Here is a 13,575-nt window from a genome sequence, read left to right as displayed (position 1 = left end):
TGACCATTTATTTCTAGAGGGGTTTTTGTTCTGTGCAATTAAAAGTACTTACACAGTTTCCATAAAATTTGGGTTTTATTTGCTCGCTTGAAAAAAAGGATCAGATTAACTATATTCTTTGTAACTTGCATTTTCACTTTACGATGTATCAAAGACATCCTTCTCTATCTCCCTAAATGAATCTCTTCCATTTTAGTGACTACTGTATTCCATTATAAGGAGGTAGCGTAATCTATTTAACCATTCTTCTATTTGTTTCTGATTTTACAGTCATAAACAATGAATATGCTTGTACATATACTTTTTTGTAGAAGTCTGTCTATGTCATCAGCCTCTAAAAGTGGAATTATAAGAGCACGTCATTCATATATTTAAAATTTTGATGTATCGTCTTCAAAACAACTGCACGAATTTATACTCTCACCAAGAGTGTCTGAGTGTGCCCATTTTCCCATTCCCTTGCCAGCACTAGATATCATCAACGTTTTTCATTTTCTGGCACAAGCTTCTGGATGGAATTTCTCCTGGCAAGATCAACATATTTGAATCAAGAAAGGAGACCAATAAGACAGACTCATTTTCCTGGTTCTAGAGTGGTGGTTTTGGGGCTGTGCTCCATAGAGCCCCAGGAATGCTGAGGGATGGGTGTGAGGGAGTACAAAAGGACAAGACCTTCACCTCTTAACCAGGGCAACTGAGTTGATCTGTTTTACATGTTGCAGTTTGGAATAAGATTTTATTTGAAGATAAGATTCTATTGCTTAAAAACAAGTTTAAAAATCCCTGATCTGGGGCCTTATTTCTTATTGAACCATCAGCAGATTGAAGAATTAAAAATGTATTCCTTCAAGGGAAAGAAGAGATCTTAAAATAGTGAATCTCCAGCCATGGTCAAAATATTCTCATTTATACACTGTGTGTGAGAGTGCGTGTGTGTCTGCAGATGTTCTCATTCACGCTAGGCCTCTCTCTATTGCCCACCTGCCCTCCTGCAACCAATCCCAAAACACCATTTCCTCCAAGGTTTAGATGAAAATGCCTCTTCTCTAAGCCTCCCTCCTTGCAACATGCATGCGTGCACACACACACATGCACACACACACCATCAATGTGGATCATATCTTCTTTATTTGTATAAACTGGATGTCAGCTGCTCCTCCTTTCCTCTGAGACCTGGATAAAATTTCATAGTCATGATCCTCTAACATTTCTGGGAGCTCCTCCGAACTGTAGGTTCTCAGCCTCCTTTCCCTCCTGCTTCCTTAGGTGCCCTCTTTAAGATCCATTACGTAAAACTCAGCTCCTTTTTTGACAGTCACGCACACAAACAATAATAACAGCAGCAACAAACTATTCCTCTGCACAAAGCATCCTTGAAAAGAGTAAAATACTACAGACAGCACCTGGGAAAGAGTGAGAGAAAGAAGAATTTGAGTCACAAGGATGCAAACTATTTCAAGATGGCATGTTAGCATCCTAGGGACCTTAGCCTAACACCAGCTCCTTTTTATCTCACTGGCTCTTCTCTCCTTCTGTTCTTTATCTTCACCCACTCTCCTCTGGATTGAACCAAGAACTTCAAATTATTTTCTCTATGAAATGTTGCAATTCAGCTCTCCCCAGCTTATGGCTTCAACGTTGTATGGTCAATATCTTCACAGCACTTGTCTTACTAAATGGAAAAAAAAAAAAAAACCCTTTTTTCATTAATATAAGTAGTGCTAAATAACAGAATAGATTTACACTATATTTTAGCAGAACAAGATGGTGTTACTGACTCCTCCTGCTGTATATCTATCAGTACTTCCTCTCGAGTAGAAACAAACCATTTAAAAAGTTAGAGAGCAAGTGATCTGGTTACAACAAACTCTAAACCATTATACCTCCTTCTTCAGAGGAGGCTGGGATTTGTTTTTGAGCTGTTGTATTGCTTTTGTCCTGTAATCATATTAGATATCTGGCCCCTCCAACCAAATGTTAAGCAGCCAAGGGCAAGAATTCTGTCTTTTTGTAGCTTTTAAATGCCCAAAGTCTCTGGCATATGCTTCATAAATATGTAATGAATAGAACAACCACTAATTATATGATTAAAAGAAGAGTAAATGATAAATGAATCTAAGACCCTTGGGTATTTTATAAAATGGGGTATATATTTCCTTGAAAAGGCCATAACATTAGTAATTCTTAGACAGTTCTGTTAAAACATTTCAACTTGCATTTATCTTTTAGGAGATCCATTATATAAGATTGTCCTACTCAAAATATTCACTACCTCACATTTCTTTTTTATATTGGCCTTTATACTCTTCTAAAACTTCTTTCCTACTTCTCCTATAAGCTAGATATTATTTTTGTTTATTCCCTTCCCACGTGGCCAGATAGGAAGGAAGCGGAGATTATTATCTATATCAATACAATATCTCCTCTTGCAGGGATCCCAAGAATAAAGAGTGCTATATAAAGTAGCATGCTATGTAAACCAAGGCTTAAAACATCCTTTAGTGAACCGTCATAAAATATCACTTGAAATTCCTACAGGATCTTCTGCCTGCTATGTTTAATTCCTAAATCTCATGTTATTAAAAGAAGTCTGTTTGCTCTTTTATCTACACTCCACATCATACAATTTTTTTTTTCATCAAAACTGGCTTAGTTTGGTGTAAGGAAGCAGGAGCATATGACAACTTAGAATTTCTGATATTTGACCCTTTGCTGTAAATTTAAGCTCATGAATAGTTCAAAGCTCAGAAACCAGGCCCAATTCCACTGCGGATATATATACAAGGCCAAGTTCCACTGTGGATATGTATATCATATATATGTGTGTATATATATATAATCTCCAAGTTAGTATTTACAATATATATCCTAATTCCATTGTGAATGTGTGTATGTGTATGTGCATGTGTATGTGTATGCATATCTGTCCTGTTCTACTTGTCTGGATGACAGCATTTTTGCCAGCACATTCAAATGAAACAATTTTTTTATTTAATCAAACTTACTTGGTGCCATGTAAATAACACAGAATAATCATAACCAGCTCTTTCACTCCTAAAGTATTATCCAGTCTCTCTCAAGTCCAGTGAAGAGCTTGACTTGCTTACTTGTTGACATTCAGCTCTTATCTGCTATCGTTCCAGTTGTCCAGCTAAGGAACGTTCATAAACAGGATGTGAGGGTAAAATGAGTTACCATTTTAAGCACTTATTCTTTCTGTAGTTCTCACAATAAACGTGATCAATGAAGAGAAAAACATTGAAGATGTAAGAAGAGTGATTTGAGATGTGGTTTAAGAGTCAGCCACAGCTGGGTTTGAATCCTGGTTCTAATGCTCGGCAGCTGCGACCTTGGGAAAATTGTTTAACTTACTAAGTCTGTCTGCTCAGCTCTAAATTAGGCCCAATAATACTGTTTTCATATTGTTACTGTGAGGACTAACTGCAAACTATGTGTTTAATAAGTGGTAGCTGTTTTGTTGTAATTATTACCACAGAAGCTTCACTATGTGGGGCTTTGCCATCCCAAATTAATTTTTGTATTTGTGTCTCACTTTGAGCTTCTTCAAAACACCTCTCTATCCACCACTTTATTTGAATCTCACAGTAATCGTGTAAGATAGGTATAACAGACACGATTAACCTCATTAGGAAACCAAGAACTAGATAATGTCAATGCATTGCCTCAGTCAACCCGTGTCTGGGCAAGTGGGGCAAGAATCCACGTCTCGTCCTTACCTTCATGAACAATCCTTCAATCCGCTCTCAGACAGCAACTACAGGGAGCTGTTAGAAGTACTGTGTGATCATGTTACCCCCACCCCCCTCCCCATCTCCATTTAGAACCCTTCAGTGGCTTCCCAATGCTCACAAGATAAAAGGAGAAATCCTTCCTGTGGCCTGCGAGGCCCTGCAGGTCTGACCCATTTCTCCAGCTCCTCTCAGAACATCCTTGCCCTCCCGAGACCCTTCTGGGCTCTGGTTCCTTGAACAAGACCCACCTCTCCCACTCTGAGGTCCTCCTCGATTCCTCTCTCCCCATGAAGAGAGGACCATATCTTCGCATCATTCACTTTCAGCCCAACATATCACTTTCTCAGGGAAGGCAGGCCTTCCCAGGCTATTTTGGGTCCCCTTGTTGTTTATGCTCATGCTTATGTTCTTATCTTTGTAGAACTTGTCATATTTTGTAATGATATATTTTTTGCAATCGTTTTTCTGGTGTCTGTTGTCTCCACTAAACTGAAAGTGCCAATTCAGCAGAACTGAATCTGCCCTGTCTCCTTTGAGTTACCTGATTTCAGTATAATGCCTGACCCTTAGCATTGAAAATAAGCCTGTTGAATGAATTACATGTGTTGTTAGAGACAGAGAATATAAGAATGAGAAAAATAATCGCAAGTGAATCATAGTCCTTTTCTCTCTCATTCCCTCTCCTTTTCCTCCTTCTCCTCTTCTCCATCTCCCCTCCTCCCTGCCCCTCTTTTTCTGTCTCTCTTTTTAAGTTCCTTTTGTTTTGAGACAGAGTCTCTCTCTGTCACCCAGGCTGGAGTGCAGTGGCGCTATCTTGGCTCACTGCAACCTCCGCTTCCCAGGTTCAAGCGATTCTCCTGCCTCAGTAGCTGGGACTATAGGCACATGCCACCTTGCCTAGCTAATTTTTGTATTTTTGGTAGAGACAGGGTTTCACCATATTGGCCAGGCTGGTCTGGGACTCCTGACCGCAGGTGATCCACCTGCCTGGGCCTCTCATGAGCCACCGCGCCCGGCCTCCTTTTAAGTTTCTATTTGGAATCGCTCCAGAAAATGAAAGCCCTGACTCCAGCTCAGCTGGGTGAATGTCCATATAGGACAGGAAAACTAATAGTTGTGATTTATAGCTTGGTCAGGTTGTACTCACCTGTTCTTTCCTTCACAAGTGAGTGCAACCTGACCAAACTACAGTGAATACTTACGTACACTCTCCCTCCTGCCTCCTTCTTTTCTTCTGCTTCACTTTCTGCTCTTACAAGGACACTTCAAATGCCCAGCTAGAAAGCAGAAAGCAAAATGTGGTGAGGGGAACTATTTGGGCACAAAAATTTGTATTTATTTATAATCATTTTCTCAAAAATGTGGGCAGAAAGTGTGAGAAGAAAATACATGAGGAGAAATATATGAGGCATTGAAAATATGAATCTATTCTAATGTCACTTTGCTGTAGGTCAATGATTCGTCAACTTTTTTAGGGTTGGAACATTATCATCTATATGTGCTATTAGAAACAGAGAAAATAAGGATGAGAAAAATAATTGCAAGTGAATGATAGTCCTTTTCTCTCCCTCTCATTTAAGAATGTCATGATGCTTTCAAAATTAAATTCAATTAAAATCAATTTGTTTGAATAACTCCAATGGTAAACTGATGTTGCAAGACCATCACCTCTCTATACCGAAATGTAAAACCTTAGATATTTCAAAGGAGCAGTGTTTGTGATTAAGGCATCATGAGGTTAGCACTTACCAGGTCACTTTTATCCACAGAAGAAGTAGATAGGCATCTGTATGTGTGAGACATTGCTACATTGAGGAAGGAGCTTCCCCTCAAAACCTGTCTCCTTCTCTCTTTTTACCTCTGTCTCTAATGCCTAAAACTCCATTACTAAAGGCTAATTCCTCTAGAAAGTCAATATTGTTTGGTACCAGCCTTTATCAAAATCAAAGATATAAACCCCTGTAAGACGCACCACTATTTTATATGCCGCTAAGAAAGAAAAACCAAGGCCTAGTATAATAAGACATCATCAATTATAAGAAACATCCCAATTTCAGAGATACTAAAATGTGAAAAACCTGTGTCTTGGGCTGTGTGAATGAAGCAATGAAGAGCATGGACCATGAAATCAAATACACCTGATGGACATCCTGCTTCTGCCATTTAATAAATGGGTTGCCTTGGGTGGGTTACTTCTCTGAATCCATACCATCTTCCTTGTGAAATGAAAATACGAGTACACACCTGCCTGGTTAGCAAGAGTGACCTATTACCTAATTCCTAGTTACCAAGAATGAGGTATTACAAAGTGTTTAGTGCAGAACCCAGCCATTAGTTAGGGTTCCAAAATGAAAACTATTATTGCTATTAAGGAATTATCCTCTAAAGCAATTACCATTGGGCAGAGTAGTACATTGAGTCCTTACTGCTCATGTTTCCTTACTTTCAGGGAGTTTTAAAATAAAACAGATCTCCATAGGTCCAGGTATTTCACAAGAGATTTGTTTGTAGGGAAGGAGATAATACCAAAATTGGGAAACTATGTGGGGAGGAAAGGCCTGGGGGGTAGAGTAGAGCTGGATCTAGAAGAAGAGGTCAGAGGATACCAAAACCAAATGTTACCACTGTGTCCTTCAAATTTTGCCCAGGATTGCTTCTGGTTTCAACTTGAATCAGATATCAAAAATGCACTCATAACCTTGATACAATATGGTAACTGAAAGAAACCAGTCACAAAATTGACATATTGTATGACTCCATTTATATGAAATACACAGAGTAGGCAAATCCACAGAGACAGAAAGTAGATTAGAGGTTTCCAGAGGCTGAGGGCAGAAGGGAATAGGGAGTGGCTGCTAAGGAATATATGCTTTTTGGGGTGGATAAAAATATTCTAAAATTAGATTGCAATGATAGTTGTAAAATTCTTTGCATATCATTGAATTGCATATTTTAAATGGATAAATTTTATGGTATGTGACTTATACCTCCATAAAAATGCTTAAAAAAGAGAATACATTCATGTGTTCTGTTATTTTAAAGTCTAGAACTAAAGTTTTTTCAAAAATTCCCTTTATTTTTTAAACAATAAAACACCTGTACACATAGAAAAATAAATATATCTGATTTATACTTGTCGATAAAACTCATAAAGTTCAGTTAAGCTTTTCATTTTACTTTCACCTATTACATGTAAAAATGGCCAATTTCTTTTTTTTTTTTTTTTTTTTTTTTGGAGATGGAGTTTCGCTTTTGTCATCCAGGCTGGAGTGCAGTTGCATAATCTCGGTTCACTGCAACCTCCATAAAAATGGCCAATTTCCAACAGTCTCCAACTTTATGAGCCCCAGAGGGTTTAGTCACAAGGATTTAGCTTCTATGTATTGTGCAGTGGAGATGCAAAGGAGTTTCTTATATCCGGGGTGATATTCAAAATATTTTAAAACTGTTAAATAGTTGGACACTGACCAACCAGTATGATGACAGCTGGAAACCCCTTAGTTGCTGGAGTTTAGAGGAATGGGGGATACAGAGGGAAAGCCAGGGAAGTTGAAGGGGGAGGGATTAGGGAGTGAGAGCACTTGGGAAGCTCCAGTGGGAGTACATTTAATAAGCGGCATAGGGCTCTCAAGCTTGGCGTTTGTTTGGTGGGGACTCACATGGGTTCAACATGCATATCAAGAAGTGTTATTTCTGTTCGGGGTCCATCTACCCTGCCCACAGCATGTTGTTCATCCAGAACGATTGCAAGGTGTTCAGATTTTGTAACTCTAAATGCCATAAAAACTTTAAAAAGAAGCGCAATCCTCACAAAGTTAGGTGGACCAAAACATTCTGGAAAGCAGCTGGAAAACAGCTTACAGTGGATAATTCATTTGAGTTTGAAAAATATAGAAATGAACCTATCAAATACCAGTGAGAGCTATGGAATAAAACTATTGCTGCAATTAAGAGAGTTGAAGACACCAAACAGAAACGCCAAGCTACATTTATAGTGAACAGATTAAAGAAAAATAAAGCACTACAGAAAGTTTAAAGAAGTCAAGCAAAACATCCATCTTATCCGAGTCCCTCTTGCAGGCAAAGGGAAGCAGTTGGAAGAGAAAATGGCACGGCAGTTACAAGAGGATGTGGGCAGGGAAGATGCTTCTTAAAAATCTCTGTAACCATTTCTTTTATGTACATTTGAAAATGCCCTCTGCAGACTTGGAACTGCTAAATTATTAGTTTATTTTTTACATAAGTTCACTTAAATGAAAAGTGATTAAAATATATCTTTCCTACATTGCCATCTACAAAACATAACATATTACGGACGTTTAATTGCATCTCAGTGTTAAATCTTCACTGATAGATGTACTTATGTAAATCATAAAAATTTTACTTATAACTATAGAAGTGAATTGTGGATATAAAATGGTTATGCCACTTGGATAATGGCACTAGGCAGCATTTGTATAATAACTAATGGCAAAAATTCATGGCTAGTGATGTATAAAATAAAATATTCTTTGCAGTAAAATATTCCCTTTATTAATGTTATGGAAGGTGGGGATACAACAAGGAACTAACAATTTGTATGACAGTGTCAAATATTATTTTTAGTATTGCCTGTTTTGGTTTATTTGTATCTTAGAAGAGCATAATGATGTTGTTTGATGAAGCCTAATTATGCTAGACTGTTTTGACCTGGTTTAACCCTTCTGATAGGTAGTTATGGATGTTGGGGATGAGAACTGAATAATCTTTGCCTGGAGTGACACTATACTCTAGAATTTCCACTTGGGAGAATACTCAGTTCTAACTTATGATTCCTGGTAGAATAAACTTTATTTTTGTAGCCTAGCAATGATCTAGAAGCAGAGGAATCCCAGAACCTTTTAAAAGTTATTATGTGGTTTTCTTTTAAAAAGCTCCTGTTTTTGGAAAGTAGAATTTATGGGTACAACATCTGTTCATTATTTGCACATAAAACCATTTTAAAAGTTTTTTTTTTAAAAGTGGCACAGGAGTTTTCACTATTTAAGCAGCTGGTTAGAGCTCTTCTGGGGCATATCTGTCCACTGTATCTCCTGTGTTCCATGAGAATGCACACCTGACTTTCCAAATGTGGTCTTAAAATCTTAGAAGTTCAGAGATTATCTATTTTACAGATGAAGAAACCAAGGTTGAGGAAAGGTGAGTGGCTTGCTCAAGACGCATGAATAATGAGAGTCAGAATGAGTTTCCACATCTCCAAATCTCAATCCAGGTCAGTTGAAGTGGGCAAAACATCCTCATACCAAATTAACTTGCCCACTCATCATTTTTGTGCTACTTCCAAATCAGAGTTGCAATTTACTTTCTACTTGTGTTCATAGAAAAAGTGTGTATATTCTTCATGAGAGCAGAAGACCTTGGATATGGAAAACAAAAGGGCAGTGGGTCCAGACTTCTGGGTAATTATTTGTAACTTATGTTAACAGAAAGCATGAGGGTACACATGTAGCACATCTCAACAGAATCCATGCATCGTTGGAAAAGCAAATTAGAAGAGAATAAATCAAAGGCATTTAAAATAAAATATGCTGGCATGCAATCTCATTTTGTAACTTTTTTCTTCCTAGTTATCACAAAGAAAAGATCATGAAAGAAACAAAAAAAGACAGAAGAAAAGGATTCTGTTCACCTTATAGCTTATTTAGAAAATTGCCAATAAAATGATGCAGGGGGACTTTTTGGGTGCTTCAGGTTTGGTGTGTATTGAGGGAGAAATGAGAACATTCATTCATATTTTCATAATAACTACTGATATTTGAATGGCCATTTACAGTTTTAAGTGTTTTCCTAAGCACATGGTGGTAGAAGACTATTGGCAGGGGAGATATTTTGCAGTATATTATTGCTAAGTAGAAATGCAGGCTACAAAAATAGTATGCACATTCAAGATGCTTTTTTTGTTTAAAAAGAAGTGTGTTTGTGTGTGTGTGTGCGTGCACACACCCATACATATAAAATAATTGAGAAGACGTATTGAAATACTATATGTTCTCCTTGATTGGTAAGATTATGGGTTCTTCTTTGGCATTTTTCTTAGTATTTTTCTGCTTTGTAAGTTGCTTGCATTGAACATGTATTACTCTCGTCATTAGAAAAAAATTTAAAAGTGCTTTCATCTGCATTTTTCTTCACCGAACCTTTTAACAACCATGTGAGGTACAACACCTCACTTTATAGAAGATGCTATTGAGGTTCAGAAGAACTGAGCGACCTGTTTGGCAAGTAGCAAGTATTAGAGCTTGGGTTTTCCTCTAGGCCATCTAATTCTAAACCTTATGCTTTTTCCTCTACATTATGACACTCAATTCTCAGAGCTGTCTTATGCAGCAGCTCACTGTAGCATGTTCAGGGCTATCTTCATGTTACCCTTGCAATAGAGCATCATCTATTTATTTGTACCTGTTGATCATTTTGTAGAAACCAATTTTCCAGTTAAAATGGTAGCTGTTCTGGATGTGGCACCAACGACTTGAAGCAATTAGGCTTCCACAACAAACTCCTATAGCTTTATTAATTTGAATAGCTAGTATTTCAAAGTGGTATACTATGTAACACTCTCAAATCTTAAAAGCTTCCTGGATGCTGTCTTGGACTCTGTCATCTTTCTCCATATCCAGTTTCTACTCTTATCAGTTTTTCAAGGTATGTGTTTTTCTGTGACCTTTTTCTTTTCTTTTCTTTTTTTAAAAAATGTGACCTTTTTCTTAAAAGCTACTTCTTGCTTGCTAACAGGCCCTGTTCCACTGTGAAAAAGCAAAGAGAATCATGAGGGAAGTAGAGCAATGGAGCTAAATGTGACCACAAGCTCTGCTGGAAGCTCTGAAAATCTAATCCATTATCCCATTACTTCACAGGTGAGCTCAGAAAGCTGCTGCTGTTGATTTTCTGGCCATGGAAAGAGTTCTCAGTCAAATGAAAGCCTCTGCCTTGGGATTTATTGAACACTTTTATTCTTTGACTTTTCACACAAATTTTGCAGCATCAGGTAAATATTCTGAATAATCAACAGTGTTTACAATAGAAAAATAAAGAGTTGAAGGCCTTATAACCATTTTGTGAGGTACATAGAGAAGTTCTGAGTGTGTTAGGCCGTTCTTGCGTTGCTATAAAGAAATACCTGAGACTGGACAATTTATAAAGAAAAGAAGTTTAATTGTTCACAGTTCTACAGGCTGTACAGGAAGCACGGTGCTGGCATCCACTCAACTTCTAGAGAGGCCACAAGAAGCTTACAATCATGGTGGAAGGTGAAGGGGGAGCAGGCATATCACATGGCCAGAGCAAGAGCAAAAGAAAGAGTAGAGGGGTGCTGCTCACTTTTAAATGACCAGATATCTTGAGAACCCATTCACTATCATGAAGACAGTACCAAGTCATGAGGAATCCACCCCCATGACCCAAATACCTCCCACCAGGCCCCACCTCCAGCACTGGGAATTAGAATTCAACATGAGATTTGGGCAGGGACAAATATCCGAACTATGTCACTGAGTTAAGGCCAATCTTTTGGACATGTGTACCTTTGGCTGGTGAAACTCTACCTTTATCCTTCGGGGCTGAGTCGTGTTGTCCTGGGACCCGTGACAATGGTTTCTAGGTGTTTATTCTTTCTTCCTGCTTTTTTAAAATAATGCATATTTCAGCCAGAAGAGAGGTTGCTGATTTTTAAGTAATGTGACCCAGATGTTCCTGAGCCTCATAGGCAGCCCTGTCCTGGGCTCACAAACACCTTGAAGGGGGACTTAACACTTCAATTTGTTCCTGTACTTCTCAGCAAGAACAAATTCAACTCCTTCAATAAATTGATAAGAAATATAGATATTATTGTAGGTTTTGTGGAGAAAGGCATGAAAGGATTATATGGAGCACCACAGAGCACATTTTAATAAAAATTCCTGTTTAACATCTGGGTCTCCGCAGAAAGTTCCCCTTAGCCACTTTTCCACTCTTCAATCTTGCCACACATAGGCTCCACGTTTTCCCTGGTTCTTCTGGATCTCATTCATTTTCCATTCACCCTGACTCCCCGCTGCCTACCTCCTACAATAAATGAATAAACAGGATTTTTGTAATGCAGAACAATTTGGTGAACTCTGTTAACCTTGCATCCTGATACCCACCACTCTGTTCAGCAAAGAACCTCCTTTGGAGGCAGCTGGGTATTGTAAATTGCAGGTAATTTTTCTCTGTCACAAATAATTTTTTCCCTTGTCACAGTAGTGTTAGTGTAGCATGCCAGATTTTCAAACTGTAGGTCCAAATTCCAAGGAGCTTTTCTTCAAGGGTAGATCAGCAAAAGCTTGCATCTTTCTTTAGCAGAGCTGTTTCATAGAGACGTAGAGAGAGGGGGCCCGAGATGGGAGGAAACTAAGGAATTTAAGGTGAAGAAAAGAGAAACTAAAATTTATTAGGCAGGCACTGTGCTAATGAATTTCCTTACATACATTATTTCATGGTATTTTTACAACCATATTTCACAGAGATGGAAACTGGGGGCTTAGAGAAGTTAAAATAAATTTGCAAAGTCTCATTGCCAGTAAGAGGTGCAGCTGGGATTCTAAAGCCAAGTCCATTGGCTCCAAAGTGTGAGGTCTTTGCTTATGTGCCATCACCTTCCATGGGCTTGGGATTTCCAATATTTAGAGAGCTACCTCCTCTACCATCCCATCAAACTTCTTGGCAGCTCAGCTTTGCATCTGTCCACAGAAAGCCATTTCTTTTCTTACACGAACCTGGCCCGGGGACAGCTGGATTTAACGGTCTTGCCTGGCTCAGTCTTTCCCTGTTCCATTGCCAGTTCTAACCCAGCAGCCACAAGGATTCCTAACATCTCATGGGAAGGTCAAGGTATTGGCACTAGTAGGACTGGGATAGTAGATGAGCTTGACTGCTGCAGTGGAAAAGACCTTGGAGCAAGACTGAGGTTAGGCAGAATTTCACAACTGTAGGATAAATCAGTGTATATGCTTCCTTGATCTCTTTGGAAACAAATTTTTGCACATAGTGCAGTGAAACAGGGAAGAAAAGAATTCATATTTAGAGACTGGTTATCACAATGTTTCTCAAACATACAAAAGTAAATTTTTTTCTTCATTTTATGTATTAATGGTTTAGCAACTTGACATGAACAGAGTTAGTCTTGTAATATAAAATAAGACAGAACATATTTTAGTTTCCTCTGTCATCTCCAAGATGCATTATTTTTATACACAAAGGGCAAGCTGCATGTGGATTTACCTCAGCTGCCCACTTGGTGCCTGAAGTATCGTTGTTCAACTTGCTTAATTTCTTTCTACTCTAGTTTCTTCGACTAAAAAGGAAGAGGGTAGACTAGATAATTCCCAGGTTCTCTTCCAGTTATGTGGTTTATAGAGTGGTGGACATCTGCAAAAAGCCATGTACCTTGTGAAAAACACTATCCCATCAAACTGGGTAGAATCTCAAACTGAACATATTTAGCAGCAATCATAACTCAATAGATGTTTGTAGAATAAATGAATTTTTAAATGTGTTACTGCTTTGAACTAACAGCAATATCAATATCCCATGCCTACTTTATTTGTATGCAATATAAGCTAACTACTGAATTTTTTAAAAAGTATTCTAGGTCCCGGCCTTTGGGCTTCATCCGGCGCCATCGGCCTGGCGTTGCTGCCAGCGCGGGCATGGATGGGCCCCTTCTTTTTCGCAGACAGCGTTGGGCCGGGGCCCGGGCTCTAGGCGCGGCCGGACGGCCCAGGCTGGAGGGTTCAGGGCGGAGGTCTGGGGGGTGCGCGCGCCCGGG

General features: G+C 38.7%; 1 pseudogene; it reads left to right on the top strand.

Moving 5' to 3' along the window:
- Positions 1-7,319: 7,319 nt before the first annotated feature.
- Positions 7,320-7,906, top strand: LOC105465122 (probable ribosome biogenesis protein RLP24 pseudogene; annotated as a pseudogene).
- Positions 7,907-13,575: the final 5,669 nt, after the last annotated feature.

The sequence above is a fragment of the Macaca nemestrina genome, chromosome 13, assembly GCF_043159975.1.
Source record: "Macaca nemestrina isolate mMacNem1 chromosome 13, mMacNem.hap1, whole genome shotgun sequence".
NCBI lineage: Eukaryota > Metazoa > Chordata > Mammalia > Primates > Cercopithecidae > Macaca > Macaca nemestrina.
Note: the sequence above shows the minus strand (reverse complement) of the source record. Positions and strands in the feature narration are given on the sequence as shown.